Genomic DNA, 15,693 nt, shown 5'->3' with positions numbered 1-15,693 from the left:
CAGTGATCCATTTGCTCCACTGCAGCACCCTATCACTTACAGCCATCTCTACAGAAGCAGTACCATCAATTCCCTGTATGTAGTACAAGGTGCAATGTAAGGGGGGGGGATGAAAAAACATAGTGCAGTTGGCACAGAATTTTTTTTTTAAACTGTTTTGGATAATCCTGAGTTATGCAGGTATAGGAAGGATTGTAACCAGGATATTCAGACATATATATCCACTACTATTTTTCCCGACCAACAAAGGAATCTACATTGGATAAATAGTCAAATATCTTTGCTATGGCTTTGAAGAGCACATAAAAGCCATTCTGGAAGTCACTCTTGGCAGGAAGTCAGGGTACAAATATAATAAACCAAACAACAGTAGCTATGACAACATCGTTAGAAAAGGTGAGCAAGCTGCTGGTCATTGATAGCTGTGTATTAAAGGATGAGAGTCAGCATACAGCTGATTACTAACTGCTGAGGATCATGAGCAGGAAAATGCGACTGAGCTCATGGTCTGCTCTTGGGCTTCCCATGGCATTGCCGGCCTCTGAGAGAAATGGTGCTGGACCAGGTAGGCTTGTGGTCTGACGCAGCAGGGCTCGTATTGATGTTCTCACCTAATCAAAAATGCAAGGTTTAAAACGCTCTTTGAACAGGCAAGTTTCTGATGGCCACTGAAGTTTATTTTGGCCCCAAAGCCCTCAAAGTAGTGAACTGAAATGCAATCCATTAAATGCACCATAAAAACAATCCATGTTCATTTTGAAATAATTTGTCAGTTAACTCACCACATAAGAATAAAATGAATAAAACTCCTCGTGAAAGAGCAAAGCATTTGTTAGAATCAAAATCTCAAAAGTTACAAAAGGTAGGTTTTTGTGAGCTTTATGGTTGCACGTAAAATCTCGAAGGTAATTGTTTTATTATATTTTGACCCCTCATTTTCTCCAAAGAGCCTAGGGTGGTATGCATGCTCTTCTTCCCTCTCTCCATCTCCATCATTATATCTGTCAGGGGACTGCTATCAGAACAGGGGAGGGGGGCAGGAGAATACAGAGAGCCTCTGACGCTGCTGAGGAGCAGCTCCTCGTCCAGCGGCCAGGGAAGCCACACTTCCAGTGGAGCAGAGCGGGAAGTGGATAGCCAGGCGAGGGGAGGGCTCGAAGATGCGACTGAGAGCCCAAGCGCCTCACCTAGCCCGGCTGGCCAGGAAACTGACATGCCGTTTCCGTCATCCAGTTTGCGCAGAGGGGTGAAACATAAGGAGGGGAGGCAGAGATTTAGGGTGTCTAAGTTCTTATGTTGGGTGAGAAACCGGAAGGGGCCACTCCCGGAATCTGCAAGTGACTGAGACGGACATGAACTTTGGGGTTCTGCACTGTAAATAGTATTTCACCAATAAAACCTGTAAAAGACAGATCGGAGTCCTGCCTGGTTACTCGCGAGCAACAACTTCCAAACCTGACAATATCCCAACCACCACCCTGAAAAGTAGGTGAGGCAAAAGAGATCATAGCTGGTTTGAAATCACATAATAAGTGTATAGTCAAATGTGGATCCCACCTCCAACACTCCAACCATAATACCTAACTGAGTGATTGATTCGATTTATTTATTATATTCCTATGCCGTTTTTCATTCAAATGGCTCCCAAATTGGCTTACAAACGATAAACAACAATAACAGGATAGAACAAAATGGAACATCACAAACAGAGAATAATCATATAGAGTAATTAACAAATCATCAGTGAAACAATAACAATCTATAAAATGGTTAACAAATCTACAGCTAAAAAACAACAACTAAACATCATGAGTTTGACCAAATTGCAGGAGGCAGTGGAAGACAGGAGTGCCTGGCATGCTCTGGTCCATGGGATCATGAAGAGTCAGACACGACTAAACAACAAACATCACAATTAAAGCAAAAGTCATATTATATGATTAACAAATCAACAAATTGATTTATAATCAATAAAAGAGTATTAACAACATGAACAAAATTGCAACCAAAAAATAAGCTAAGCATTGTTAAGTTCAGACACACTTCTCCACACCCCCATAACCTTTCACTCTATTCAGCTCATTAAAATGCAGACACACATAATGCCCGTGGCAACAACTGCCTTCTGAAGGTTCCTTGGGCTGGAGGTGGGGCTAACCACTGTCTGATGGCAAACAGTGTCTCTCTCTCCTCATAGCAGTTCCTATGGAAAGAGATTCCTTATGAAGGCTCCCAGGGCTTGAGGGTGGGGCAAGGCAGGTGGGAAAAGCCATTACCTGCTGGCCAGCACAGTCCCTTATGGCTTAAAATGTCAATTTTAATACTCTGGGATTTTTGTCACAATATTCTGTTGTTCTAATCTCTTTTATGAAGGCAGGAAGGGCCAGGTATATAGAAAAGTTGTGGGAAATTCAACAAGTAAGGAGCTTGAGAGCCTTTCCACTTTCTCTAGCTCTGTTTCCATGGAAAACAGCTATCCTTCTTGCACAGGAGTCTTGAAAATGCAGTCATCAAGCAGAGAGTGTCTCAGTAAGATTTTACACATCTTATAAGAGTAATATATAAAGAATTGTAGTCTCTTTTCAGCTTTAATAAAACACTCCATTTATCACATCACATTCCATAAAACACACCTCAGCAAGGTCCATAGAGCAACAAAGCCATATCAGAAAAGGGAATTAGGAGTTATCCTGGTCAATTGCCCATTTCAAATTTATTTAGTAAAACATAGTAAATTTTGTGCTATAGCAGCTGCATCACTAATTCAGGACAAAGTAGTGGCGAAGATGGTCTTTGTTGATTATAACACAGTTACAGAAACAGTAGGAACGAGAGAGAAAGTAAAGAAAAGTTTGCAAATTCACATTCAAATTTTATAAATTCCCTATCTTATACAAAAGCTAAAATACATTCATAAGCTAGGTTAGATGGTATAGCAGAAAATTATATTTTACTTATTTCTTTATTGATTGATAAATCACTTAGTCATCAACACTTCTAAGCAATGTACCAAAAAAACAAACAAACTGATATGATGAATAAGAACAATAAAATTCACAACAAAACTAAACACTACCATAAAATGCCTGCTGAAATATGGAAGTCTTGGTCACATGCCTGAAGTTCCAATCTCAGTTGGAAGAGAGTTCCACTAGCTTGGGCCGTAACACTGAATGCATGGCTTCTAGTAGTTACAAACTATGTGGCTGAGCCATGGGGGATCACCAACAGAGACTCCCCTGAAATATCACAGTGACTGGACAGTGATATAGGGAATCAGCTGGTCCTTAAGAAATCATGGAGCCAAGTTGCAAATTAACAAGGGCCTTGAAAATTAATACCAGAACCACGAACCTGGCCCAGTTACACATGAGCAGCCAGTGCAAGTTTTAAAGCACCACTGTTATATGGTAGTCTCTCCCCATTGACTGTCTAGCTGCAGAAATTTGCACCAGCTGGCTCTTCCAAGGATAGCTGCACACAGAGATCGTATCCTCCCTAAAAGAGGGCAGATGTTGTGGTGAGACCTGGAGACTGACCTCCTGTGTCATGGGTGGGTTGGATTGGATTGCCACAACACCCAATTGGTAGGTCCCTCGATGTTGGGTTCAATCTGACCAATGGGGCGCAGTCCAAATGGATCGAGGGACCTATTTATACCCATGCATATGACCCAGAGCTTCCTCTTTTGGCTCGTGCATTTGGAACACCCACCCACCTCTCCCTAAATTTAGGGATTTGTGTGATTGACCTTGCTATGCAGTCATGTGTCGTCTGCCATTGGGACAGGGGCACGATAGGAATTTCCCCACTTGGCCAATTGGCTGTTGCCATTTGGGTTTCGCCTGCCACATAGCAAATCATCACAACTTGTAAGGTTGCGGATAGGCACTGGTTCAGGTAATAGGGATGGGAGAATGGTCTCGCCATCCTTATGTGAACGGTATTCCGTTAAAGGAATCCAGGGACTCAACTGGTTTGGTCAACCCCTGAGAGGGGGTTGTGCCCATACCTGAGTCTGGGGGGGGGCATCTGGGTGGTGAACAGAGTCTGTTCCTGGCTTTTCACCTTCCCAGGTGTTCACCTTTGGGCTGACCTATGCTGGTGCCCTGGGTCAGCGCTGCCTGCAAGAGTGCAGGGAGCTAGTCGAACCAGAGCCTATGCAATCACTCACTTTCTGTAATCAATAAAGTTGTGGCCAAAACTAAAATTTGAGTCATGTGTGAATTTATTTAGGGGGGAGGTCTCTGGGTCTGAACACGCAACACATTGCAATAATCAAGTCATGAGATTGCCAGTGCATAAATCACCACAGCTACGTTATCCCTGTCCAAAAAAGGCCAAAGTTGGCACACCAGCCTTGGTTGAAAAAAGGACTCCTAGCCAGGGAAACTACTTGAGCCTCAAAAGCCACAGACAGGATGAGAAGCAGGAGCAGGGACACAGTTTCCCTGTCTTACTATCAATATACCGTAGGTCACCCATCAGGGCCATCAGGGCTGATTCAGAATCAAAACAATGCCTGAAGACAGACTGAAACTGCTCCAGATAGTTTCTATCGTCCGGGAACTCCTGCAAATTCTCCACTATCGCTCTCTTCACCACCTTGCCCAAAAAAGAATGCTGGTGATAAGAACTGGAGGCAAAGGTTCCAAATGAATAAAAATAGAGGTGAGAATAAAAACAGAGGTAGGTTTAGGAATAGGGGGGCAGCAGCAGAGAGACAACAGATTTCAGGAACAACATTCTTCATTTGTGAATAGCCTACTGCTGCGTTTAAATGATGCTACTATAAATATCTTCAGTAATCTCCTTTCTGTATACATCCCATTGAGTCAAGAAGCAACAAAAAGGAATGGAGGTCTATCCCAAAGGTCAATTAAGCATGTGAAATTTAAAGCAGTGTAAAGCTTTAAATGGCCTCCATACAAGAACTTAACACAGAACATTTCATATGTAGAAAACAGGGGGATACATATTGGTAATCTACAATATCTGTTTGAATGGCAGCTTTGTAACATGGACAAATGCCTGTTTGAGGCTGAGCTGACACTAGCAATGCTTGTTAGCCCCAGCAGAAACCTACTGTGGCAGTGCATAAAATGAATCTATTAAATAATTCTCAAATGGGAATTTTTGTTGCAAGCCTTATTTAAAATTCACTATCATCTCTTTCCAGCATAGTGCAATACTGGAGAAAAAATGAAGATGAAATCCCACTGGGGAAATGAAAGGTTCCACATTTGGCACCTAAAGATGAACATGGGGTTTTTTGTTTCTTTGGAAAACAGCTAAACAGCTCACTATAGTGCTCAATATTAGTTTTATACTAAATCTATATTTTCTCATGAATGTGCTGAGCAAGACTAGAGTGTTCTCCACTGAAGTAAAAGGGCAATATTAAAAAGAAAGAAAGAAAGCTTAAGGCTAGATAAATAAGTAAGTCACAAATGTTGAAACAAGCTAGCAACAACAACAAAAAAACCCTGCTAAATTAAATGCAGTTCTCAGCTCTTTAATTAAACACTGCTACTAATAAACAATGGTACAGTATACTGAGAGTGTATTAAAAGCTGAACAGTTTTAAGAGAGTAACTGGGAAACTTTTCTGTGCACATCTTATTGACTTGTGAATATTTATTTCTTCTCTGTCTCATTTTAATGTAAAGTGCAGAGCTTCATTTGAACTCCAGGATCTCTTAACACAGCAAGACTCGCCTCTAGAATGAAAGTAGTAGTACTAGGAAATTGAAAGTACTAGGAAAATGTTCAGACTTATTCCTGTCTCCCCTTCCATGTATACCCACAAAAAAAATCATAGAAACCACAACCTGCAGCTACTTGTTCTTGAGCATGTCAGTTCTTGGTGTATCTGTTGTGTTTTAAAAGGTTGTTGGTTGCTTTGATGGCTCAAGCCAAAAAGTGATGCATAAATGTTCTAAATAAATAAATAAACAAATACATTTGCGGATGTAATATGCAAGGCAATCCTATGGGATCCATCTCATGCACAAATGAGGCCTTGGTAAAGGTAAAGGTACCCCTGCCCGTACGGGCCAGTCTTGCCAGACTCTGGGGTTGTGCGCCCATCTCACTTAAGAGGCCAGGGGCCAGCGCTGTCCGGAGACACTTCCGGGTCACTTGGCCAGCGTGACAAAGCTGCATCTGGCGAGCCAGAGCCGCACACGGAAACGGCGTTTACCTTCCCGCTAGTAAGCAGTCCCTATTTATCTACTTGCACCCGGGAGTGCTTTCGAACTGCTAGGTTGGCAGGGGCTGGGACCAAGCAACGGGAGCGCACCCCGCCGCGGGGATTCGAACCGCCGACCTTTCGATCGGCAAGCCCTAGGCGCTGAGGCTTTTACCCACAGCGCCACCCGCGTCCCAAAAATGAGGCCTTGGCATGTTCTAAATGCTTAGCATAGATTTTTTTGAAACATGCCTGTTCAAATGCCATGTCGACATTTTCCCTAACACAACAGGTCACCTGGGCAGCTTCCCCACATTTTGGCTACGCTAGAAGCCTGAATACAGCTTGAAGTGCACAATATCCAAGCACAGAATCCAGGAACTGAAAAATTGAAATACTCTACAACTCCTTTAACAGAGATATGCTAAGTATCAGTACAATGCATGAACTGTAAGTCAAGGCCAGCCTTGCGGGCATTTAAAAAAAAAAGCCTCAAGATTGATTGGAAAACTTGCAGATTTGAAAAGATCCAGCAACACTTCAGTGACAACACTTGGAGTGCTTTTCCCAGCCACTTCATTTTAACATCTCTGTCCTCGAGGTATATATAGCACAGATGCCAGGAGTGTCTCAGAAATGATTTGTAGCTAGAAAGTGTTGATATTTACCTTCTTGCTTGGTTAATGTTTCTTTGACGTTAATATGAACTTTCGTGTATAGTGATACGCCTCTACAGAAAATTCATGAGGAACATGAATGCAAAAATCAGCAGAAACAAGGAAGGAGACAGGATGGGAAAGAAATCAGTTGGAGAGACAGATCAGTCAAAGAAAAGCGAGTAATTAAGGTACGTAAGGAGTTCAGTGTGAATGTAAAACAAGACAGGGAGCTGCGGTTTCAAGGTTTTCAATGATGGCAATACTGATGATTACAGCCTCCCATTCTTTTGGTCCTAAAGCTTTTTGCACAATGATAGAAGTTTGGACCAGAGAATTTTCTGAGCAGAATTTAAACTGCATGGGCAGGTCTGAATGGTTAAAGCAAAGTGCAATTTACACAGAATTATGTCTATCATTTTAAAATGTCTATTTTATGACTGCTAAGATACACCTAAAAGATGGGGGTGGGGGAGGCTGGAAAATTTCAATACTGAATATTTTGCTGTTGACACACATTTCCAGTGAGAAGGGGCAGGATACGTGCCCTGCACTGCTTCTTGCCCTTTCTTCCCTATACCTAACAGACCAGAAAATAGCAGAATTTCTTTTGCATATCTGTTTGCTTTGCTTAATTTATAGTTTGCAAAATTTACTTTTGCACCCGCCAGTACCTTGCTTGTTACTAGCTAACACAATGTTCAGTACACAGGCTTTATAAACTTAAGACATCTGCTGCATCAAACCATAGGCAAACTCGGCCCTCCAGATGTTTTGGGACTACACCTCCCATCATCCCTAGCTAACAGGACCAGGGGTCAGGGATGATGGGAATTGTAGTCTCAAAACATCTGGAGGGCTGAGTTTGCCTATGCCTGACCTAGTCTGACACCTGGCTTCCTACAGTAGCTAACCAGATGCTCCTGAGAAACCCCAAAGCATGGTGTGGGCAACAGCTATCTCTCCTGTTGTTTGTCCCTAGCAAAGTGGTTCCAAACCTGGAGGGAACATATAGCCATCATGGCTAGTAGCCATTCAGAGGCATTCAATTGTGAATACATTTGGCTTGCCTGGACTTCCTGACCAGAACATCTTTAAGGTTTATGTGCTAAGGAAAGTGTTCTAATTTTAAGTGGCCCAATATTAAATGCACCTTAATGTGATTAAAAAAAGCATAAAAGCACATTTAGATTTGCATTTGTAATGACCTAGATACATCAGAAAAGCCTAAAACACTGAAGCAGCGATCAGTGGTTTATCCAGTTTGAGAAACTGTAGCCAAGCCTTCCAATTCTAGGTTAGCTGCATTACCTACAGAAAATATTTCACCACAACAGCACAACATTCAGTGGAAATTATTTATTTATGCCCCATCCTATCCTGTTGGTTCCAGCAGACATATAAAAATTCACTGAAGTAGAAAGCCCTTTGGGGCCATGATAATCTAAGTAATGGGCATTAGATGGCTTGAGGAAACTAAGTAGGTCAAAGTGAAAATAGAAAATATTTTCTTGTCCTTATCACTCCTCTCCCAAAATACAACTATCCCATGATGTACACTTCATCATCACTTGATCAATCAATGACTTAAAGCGATGTGCATGAACCAAGCCTCTGTGTTTTAAGTAACACTGGAGAACACCAAAGCTCTCTCTGGGTTATGAGAGCTGCGATGGCTCATTCAAACATGCCAGTCACCACGTGGTGAGCATACATTTGTGAAACCACTCTCTGTGTGGGTTCTCTTGCATGTGCACACATAGCTCCTTTGCAATCATTCCTAACACTATAACTTATAAATCTCACTAACAGTTTGCCTCAATGCATATTAGACAGGAGGAAGTGTTTCCTGTTAGAGTTGCCACACACCCTGCATTGAAAACATGATCAATGAAAGCAGGAACAAAACACAAAGGTTAATTTTTTTATGACTTGCCTGCATGCCCGAACTAGGTTGTGTGCTGGTTGATCGTCCACGAAATACCTCCCTACTGTATCTTAAGCACTGTATTATTGCAGCAAGTTCTGTGGTGACTTTAGGATACAGATGAGCCACACCCTGCATCCTCTTTCCAGACAATACTTTACTACCCAGAAGTTTTAGGTTATGCCTCCTTGGACAAAGGGGAATCTACTCAGCACTAGGGCCGATATGAGGTTTGAAGCGCCCCACTATTCAGTCCCCCCCCCAATGAAGATAGGGGTGACAGCAGCTACTTCACATGGTACTTCTCCACTGAACATCAGACTGTGCGTCACTGCATGTCCCCACGACTGCCTGAAGCCCGCTCACCCCTTTAGCTTACTGGGCTAGGCAGAGTCTGAATTAGACAAAATGTCACCTAAAGGGCAAGTGATCCATACTGAGCAAACACAATATTAAAAAATAATAATAACCAAATCTATATACTCATATTTTTCATTGAACATCTAGGGGAGTAAGCAGAATTAGCCTTTTAATGTCACCGCAAAGCAAGCTCACCGACAAAGACCTTGCAGGGTGAGGTAAGGTTTTGTAGATGCTTGAGCTGACTTTTAAAAATGAAAGCTAACGTCAGTGTTTAGCAGTAGACAACATGGCATGGTTTGTATTTATATTAAAGCCTCAAAAGGCAGCACAATTAAATTTGTCAGTTCTGCTGTTAACAATAGTAACGGGGAGTTTTCATAACTAGCTCCCTGTTGAGCCATTCAAATATATAGCAGATTTACAACACCAATTATTTTAACAACATTTCTAATGTATTTCAATTGTGCGAACGCAAGCGACGTTCGCGGCAATGACTACACAACAACTTCCTGCACAGGATCTCTATGTAAAATAATAGCACGGTGTTTGAAGTAGCTATGCCTATTATATATTCCTCTTCCATTATTGCTATTCACAGCCACTGAAGCGACTATCCATTTCAGTTAATACAAAACAAAGCAACACATACAGTGTATTGGCTCAGATGCCATTATTCGATTATTCTGTTTAAGGAGACTAGAACAGGACTGCACATTAGTGGCGCTAGATCAATGTGCAGTAGTAGCAGAGGCAGCAGCTGTAGAATGAGTGTGCACAATGGCACCACCACTAGTCATATCAGCTCTCATGCTACTGTGATGGTGCTGCAGCGATTAGAAAAAGATCTTGCCAGTTTAGGAGTGTCAGTGGCACTAATAAGTCAAGGTCTGCTGCTGAAATTTTGACACCACGTAAAACACTAGGCTAGTACACACCTATGTTTCCACATTCTCAGTCTACCACTGATGGCGCAGCAACTTTAAATAATTGAGCCACTACTTAGGATAACTTGGAACCCTAATTTAACGAGGAATTCTTCAGTGCTTGGTGAGGCATTGGGCAGATGCAGGCACATCTTTTGTACACAAAAGTACCCACATCTTTTGTACACAAAAGTTTCACTATTCTTCTTCCCCACCCTTTTTTTACTACTCAGAATCTGTTTATGTCAATGCATGTATACATTTCACCAATACTATACATTATGCTGTACTTTTGTAAAGCAGAGCATGAGCACACTGTTCCACATTACGTAAAGGGTTCTTAGTTTGGTGAGTATGTAAAGAAAGCCTGAATAAGCAGAGACACACCATATTCCTTTTTCTACATGTATGGAAACTGTATTAAAGTTCACCCGTTTCAATCAAGATGACAGACTGAACCTTTCAAAACTGCACCTATTTTAATGACTGATTTCAAAACTCTGGTTTCCTATTATTCCCAAGCAATACCAGTATAAGGCTTTTGTCTCCTTGATCAATACACTGTGGAGGGAAATATGAAATATTAATGTTCCTCTCCGTATATAAGACAACCAAATTAGATGATACATTTAATGCATGAATGGCATCAATGGAAACTTCCTTTTCCTGGGACTAATAAGGGCAGTGGAGGTGGGAAGTGGGGGGTGGGGGGGGGGAGGTAATGTGAGGTCCTTAAATCCTTCTCCCCTAAACTATCCCGGTATTGTTTGGAGGTGAGAACTATAATTGTTTCCCTATCTGGGAGATATGCTATCTGGTGGTAGTATTCCTACATCCAGCTGTTGCTGCTGAAATAGGTATCTTCAGCAGGCAGGGGTTGGTATGACAGCTGCAAAAATATCATAGCCACACAGTGGCTCACACATTGGTAACCTCAAGACTGAATTACTGTACTGCAATGATTTCCATTTGGAGCTACTTGAGAAACAGCAGCCAGTGCAGAACATGGCAGCACACCTCCTGATAGGTACAGTTTATCATCAGCATAAAATATTTTTACTTAGTCTCTACTGGCTACTACTACTACTAATTGTATTATTTATACCCCGCCCATCCGGCCAGGTCTCCCCAGCCAATCTCTATTGCCTACTAATATGCAAATTTAAGGTATATTAAGCCGTAAACAACATGAGCCTAGTACACTTGCCCTATATAATCCTGCTCAACCACTACAAACAGCAGCAGTGACACTTTTGACAGTGCTTCACAATGATACTGGCTCCATGAGTACCAGGAGCTTTCAGTGTGGCAGTACTATTGTTCTGGAGCTCCTTCCCAATGAATACTATGCAAGTGCCCTCTGTGTAACCTTCTGTATAAACCTCAGCAGGGATTTCAAAGGGGCTTTTCACAAAGACCTGAGCTTAATCTGAGAATCATTACATAACAAAGGACACAGGTAATGAGTTCTCACATGTCATCCTGAGTCATATCGGCTAGGCATCCCGCTTAAGGGCTACAGCAAAGTTACAAGGGTGTCTCTACCTGACAGATCTTATTTTGAATATAGTGATCTTGTGTTGACTGAAAGGGACAAGCTTGAGTCTCCTCACTAAATGCACAAAGGGCACTTGGTTTAATCAAGACAGGATATGCTTGCCTGGCTGGGATCTATTCACTCTCAAGAGCAGGATTCATGGCCAAACTATAGGCATTATGTTGGAATTGGCAAGGAGTTCTTGGGGATCAATTGGGTGTGTGCAATCTCCTGTCTGTGGCGGCGTGGTTTTGCACCATAATGGCTCACTCTCTCTGTTTAGCAAATGATCCTTGCTCAGAATAAAGCTGGTAACCTAGTCCAGGGGTGGCCAACTCCCAAGAGACTGTGATCTACTCACAGAATTAAAAACTGGCAGTGATCTACCCCCTTTTTGGCATTCAGGTCAAAGCTGTTGAGCTTTTTTTAGACAGCCCTGGGTTTTGGGGGGTCAAAGTTGTTGAACTTTTTTATGGAGGGGGAAAGCCCTGATTTTGGAGAGTTCATGCCTAACTTCAAAAAAGATAGGGGAATAGCCACTCACTAGCAGATCGCTGGGAAAACAAACAGCCTTGCTGAGTAAACTCCACCTTCCAATCTGCAGATGGTGCAACAATGGAGAGCAGAGTGGTAGGGAGGGGCCAGATTATATTTTACCTATGCTAAAGAAAGGCAGCCAGCGAATGACTGCAATCTAATCTACCAGTGGATCGCGATCAACATGTTGGATATCCCTGACCTAGTCTAAGGCCGTGGTTCTCAAAGGCTGTGCTGCATCACACTGATGTGACAGGAGAGGATGGCAAGTGTGGTGGGAAGATTCAAGGACAAATAAACACTTAAAATATTTCAGTGCAGTACAGTATATATATATTTTTTTATAATATTTTTTATTGCTTTGTTTTCCAAGGTCAAAGTAAATCATCAATACATCGTCAATAACACAACAAAAGCTGTTCTACAAAAAGAAAGAAGAAATTAAACAGTGCAGTGCAGTACAGTATAGTATCAAAATATTGTTTTTCATTTGCAGAATATGGATAGATATCTTCAAAATGAGAGCAAGAGGTTCAAGTGATACTGAGGACAGTCACAGCTGTGATCCAGAATCACTGTTCAAACAGAGTTCTCCATGGCATATTGTTGTGAACAAGGATTGGTTTCAGGGCATGGACACAGTTACAGCTGAAAAAGAGCTACTCAGTGCAGAAAACTGGGTTCATTTACCTTCCTTAAACCTCAATAAATGCATCATTTCTATTTTAACTATGTATTTTGTTGCTGTAAACTAAAAAAAAAACCCAAACCTCAGAATTCATAACTAGCCATGTTGGTTTTGTTTGATGTCCGTGCTGCAACCATCCCTAGTGTACGACCCAAAATTCTGACTTGAGTTATGACTTACTGTATTATGTAGCAAGTGTTTTTCCTAGTGTAAAAAGGTAAAGGTACCCCTGCCCGTACGGGCCAGTCTTGGCAGACTCTAGGGTTGTGCGCCCATCTCACTCAAGAGGCCGGGGGCCAGCGCTGTCCGGAGACACTTCCGGGTCACGTGGCCAGCGTGACAAAGCTGCATCTGGTGAGCCAGCGCAGCACACGGAAACGCCGTTTACCTTCCCGCTGGTAAGCGGTCCCTATTTATCTACTTGCACCCGGGGGTGCTTTCGAACTGCTAGGTTGGCAGGCGCTGGGACCGAGCAACGGGAGCGCACCCCACCGCGGGGATTCGAACCGCCGACCTTTCGATCGGCAAGCCCTAGGCGCTGAGGCTTTTACCCACAGCGCCACCCGCGTCCCTTTTTCCTAGTGTAACCACCCTTAATTGTATCACCATAATAACACTAAGAAGTAATCACAATGATACCACTTTACAGATTTGGAATGATACTAATTTGCCCAAGACTACTTGAAAAGGGAGAGCATAACATATGAACTTAACTTTGTATCAAGTTTATCAAGAGAATATTAAAAAGAACTTTCCTGGTACTTTCCAATATTGGGAAAACCACTAGTAATGTGCTTCCCTCCATTTTGTTTTGTTTCATTTCATTTTTGCAGATGAAGCAACATATTGCACAATGTGCAACTTAAACTTCTTGAATTTTGGAACCTTTGATTCAGCAACCCTATAAGGCAGGAGTGGGGACCACTCGTCTTCTGTGAAGTCTTCCCTCACATGAAAATGAAGCTTAAAAACAGCCTCCTATGCTCTAAAAGCCTAATTGCCTTTTGATGGGAGGGTCTTCAAATATTACTGTGTGAGAGAGGGGGATATATGGGTTTGTATTGTGGGTGCACATGTAGGAATGAGTGTGTATGGGCACTGCTCATGGGCGTAGCCAGGGTTTTTGTTAGGAGGGGCAGGCTTTTGTTGGAAGGGATAGACTTTTGTTAAGGGGGTCAGAACCTCAGATCTGTATTGATTTGTATTATCTGGGAGGCAGCTGCCCCCCTTCCCCTTTGGCTACACCCATGGCACTGCTATTTTTCTAGAAAAAGAGGTGCCCGAACTCGCCTTATTCTCTTTGAATGACAATGGCGCCCATATTCCAGAACTGAATTCCAGCTGAAAAAATCCCTATGAATGGGTACTATATATGAGAGGGAGAAGAATCCAACCCATTTTTTTGCATTAGCTTGACATACTAGCAACATGGGACACCCAGAAGGTTAGACACTAGTTAATGCAGCTCTTCCCCACTCCTATTAAAAAGTCAAATATCATGGTGAGACCATCACTCTTAGGTGGTCTACTGATTGAAAGAATACCATACTTTTCTGTGTATAAGACTAGGTTTTTTTCTTTAAAAAATATGCGGAAAAGTGGGGGTCGTCTTATCAACAGATAGTGCATAGGGTGGATGTTTGATTGGTTGCTGCCGCAGCTGTCAACAGCTATCAGGCGTGTTATTGGTTGCTGCGTCAAGGGCTGGTGTTGACTGGCTAATGCTGCGGCAATTGGGTGGGCAATTGGTAGCTTCTGCTGGTGAGGGGACAGATGAGAGGCGGATTGAGCGGCATGTGTGGGTGAGTGATTTTCGACATTTCCCCCTAAAAAAAGCTCCACAACTCTGAGCCATCTCCCCCCATTTTCTTAAATTTGAGAACCCTAAAATAGGGGGCGTCTTATACATGGGAGTCTCTTATACACAGGGGCATCTTATACATGGAAAAGTATGGTATGTCTTTCGAATAAATATAATAACTGTACCTAAAATTAAGAGGATATAAAACAGCAGCACTATCAGCCACAACTGGCCAGGTACCTAATGCTGAAACATATCCGATAAGTTCACTTTTATTACCAATAAAATTGTAGTGATACATTTGATGTAGGTTCAGGTAACTGCCCTATAGATTGAAAGATCTAAAAGCATAGTTTAAAAGAAACTTAATAATGTGAAATACTGCATTGCATCCTGCTGATATATAATATTCCAATTGCCAGGACTCATTTACACATTCTTTTTAAAATGGAGAAAAATTATGAGAATTTTAATTGAGTAGCTCTATACAATGGCTCTATAAAAAATAGATGCTCACATTCACACACTGCTAATTAGACTATTTGAATATAATTCATAATAGAAACAACAAAACATTGAATATTCTGAACAGGATGTTCAACAAAAATTCACACATTGCAGTTGGTCTAAAGGATCAGGGAGGCTAATGAATCAATGGAAACAATTATGCCACTAATTCAGCTCAAGAATAAAGAACATTTATGAACTACTAGGCTACAGACATCAGTTGGTAAGTTCATTATACCAGAAGACTAAATTAACTATTCCATCATGAGCTATTTTTATAGAAAATACCAAGTACATTTTATAGTTTGCTATAAAATTCAGACCCAAAAATAAAAGACGCCTGCTTCTTGGGAGAAAAGCAATCACAAACCTAGACAGCATCTTAAAAAGCAGAGACAACACCTTGCTAACAAAGGTCCATATAGTTAAAGCTATGGTTTTCCCAGTAGTGATGTATGGAAGTGAGTGCTAGACCATAAAGAAGGCTGATCGCCGAAGAATTGATGTTTTTGAATTATGGTGCTGGAGGAGACTCTTGAGAGTCCCATGGACTGCAAGAAGATC

General features: G+C 41.9%; 1 protein-coding gene across 10 annotated transcripts in view; it reads right to left on the bottom strand.

Annotated features, from left to right (window-relative positions):
* The window catches only part of KNDC1 (kinase non-catalytic C-lobe domain containing 1), a 74,200-nt gene that overhangs the window by 48,988 nt on the left and 9,519 nt on the right, over positions 1–15,693 (bottom strand). The gene's annotated exons all lie outside the window — the stretch shown is intronic.

The sequence above is a fragment of the Podarcis muralis genome, chromosome 6 (assembly GCF_964188315.1).
Source record: "Podarcis muralis chromosome 6, rPodMur119.hap1.1, whole genome shotgun sequence".
Taxonomy (NCBI): domain Eukaryota; kingdom Metazoa; phylum Chordata; class Lepidosauria; order Squamata; family Lacertidae; genus Podarcis; species Podarcis muralis.
This window is presented reverse-complemented; position numbering and strand designations above follow the sequence as displayed.